This window comes from Mandrillus leucophaeus, unplaced genomic scaffold (genome assembly GCF_000951045.1).
Source record: "Mandrillus leucophaeus isolate KB7577 unplaced genomic scaffold, Mleu.le_1.0 Scaffold323, whole genome shotgun sequence".
Classification (NCBI taxonomy): domain Eukaryota; kingdom Metazoa; phylum Chordata; class Mammalia; order Primates; family Cercopithecidae; genus Mandrillus; species Mandrillus leucophaeus.
This window is the reverse complement of record NW_012103399.1, coordinates 909,859-911,842: the sequence shown is the minus strand read 5'-3', so window position 1 is coordinate 911,842 and position 1,984 is coordinate 909,859. Positions and strand designations below refer to the sequence as shown.

Sequence of the window (1,984 nt, the reverse complement as noted above, 5' to 3'; positions counted from 1 at the left end):
TAGCCAGGATGGTCTTAATCTCCTGACCTTGTGATCCACCCGTCTCGGCCTCCCAAAGTGCTGGGATTACAGGCGTGAGCCACCGAGCCCAGCCTCTATATTTTTTTTTAAAAAAATGGTGTGGGGGTGAAGAGATGAAGATTGAGCGGTTGTGGCCGTGTTGCCAACCTCGAGCAGCAGTTGGCTTCACCACGTAGAACCCAGGAGTAGGAGACTCAGAATTGAATCTCTTCTCCCTCCCTGCTCCTGTGAGATATTTTTGATCTTCAACTACGTTTTCGGCTTTGTGAGAAACCTTATCATCAAACACAATGGCCAGCAATGTTACCAACAAGACAGATCCTCGCCCCATGAACGTGTGTTCATTTGGAATCTCAACACTCTTGTGGTAAAGAAATCTGATGTGGAGGCAATCTTTTCAAACTATGGCAAAAGTGTGGGCTGCGCTGTTCATAAGGGCTTTGCTTTCGTTCAATATGTTAATGAGAGAAATGCCCGGGCTGCTGTAGCAGGAGCGGATGGCAGAATAATCGCTGGCCGGGTGTTAGATATTAACCTGGCTGCAGAGCCAAAAGTGAACCGAGGAAAAGCAGGCGTGAAATGATCAGCAGTGGAGATGTACAGGTCAGAAACAGAACACCCTTCTCCATCCCTCTACTCAGCTTGTCTTTTGACTTGGACTATGACTTTTAATGGGACTATTATGATAGGATGTGCAGTTACCCAGCACGTGTACCTCCTCCTCCTTCTATTGCTGGGGCTGTAGTGCCCTTGAAATGTCAGCGTGTATCAGGAAACACTTCACGAAGGGGCAAAAGTGGCTTCATTTGTAAGAGTGGACAGCAGGGATCTTCCAAGTCCGGAAAGTTGAAAGGAGATGACCTTCAGGTCATTAAGAAGGAGCTGACCCAGATAAAATGAAACGTGGATTCTCTCCTGGAAAACCTGGAAAAAATGGAAAAGAAACAGAGCAAACAAGGAGTAGAGATGAAGAATGATAAGTCAGAAGAGGAGCAGAGCAGCAGCTCACATGAGACTCATGTGAAGATAGAGTCTGAGGGGGGTGCACATGACTCTGCTGAGGAGAGGGACCTCGTGGATGATGAGGATAATGAAGATGGGAGGATGACCAGCTGGAGTTGATCAAGGATGATGAAAAGGAGGCTGAGGAAGGAGAGCATGACAGACAGCGCCAATGGCGAAGATGACTTGTAAGCACATAGAGGGGCTTAGAAATCTTAGCCCGTTATTTCTTTGCCTAGGTGCTTGTCTAAGGTCAAATGTTTCACCAGATCCTCTCTTCTAGTATCTTCAGCATGTGCTCACCGTCCTCCTCATCCTTGTCCTTCCCATGTTCATTAATTCATATTGCCCTGAGCCTAGTCCCATTTTCACTTCCTTTGACACTCCTCGTAGTTTTAAGTCTTACCCTGTAATTTTTGTTTTTAATTTTGACACCTCTTTATGACTTAACAATAAAAAGGATGTATGGTTTTATCAACTGCCTCCAAAATAATCTCTTGTCATGCAGGGAGTGCAGTTCTTTTCATTCATACATAAGTTCAGTAGTTGCTTCCCTAACTGCAAAGGCAATCTCATTGAGTTGATGAGCTCCTAAAAGCAGCTTTGAGTTAGAAGTATGTGTGTTACACTCCTACATCAGTGTGCTGTGTAACAATGTAGGATGTAAGAAATGTACAAATGTAACAGTGTATTTTTGTGAATGAGTTGGCATGTGTAACAATATACAATGTAACAAATGTACAAATGTAACAATGTATTTTTGTGAATGAGAGTTGGCACCTCAAACGCAGCCTCTAGAAAAATAATTAGTGTTATAGTCTTAAGATTTGTTTTCTAGGCCAGGCGTGGTGGGTCACATCTGTAAACCCAGCACTTTGGGAGGCCAAGGCGGGCGGATCATGAGGTCAGGAGATTGAGACCATCCTTGCTATCACGGTGAAACCCTGTCTCTACTAAAAAA

At 44.5% G+C, this 1,984-nt stretch overlaps 1 pseudogene; it reads left to right on the top strand.

Annotated features, from left to right (window-relative positions):
• Positions 1–311: 311 nt before the first annotated feature.
• LOC105545263 lies at positions 312–1,665 on the top strand (annotated as a pseudogene).
• The last annotated feature ends 319 nt before the right edge of the window (positions 1,666–1,984 follow it).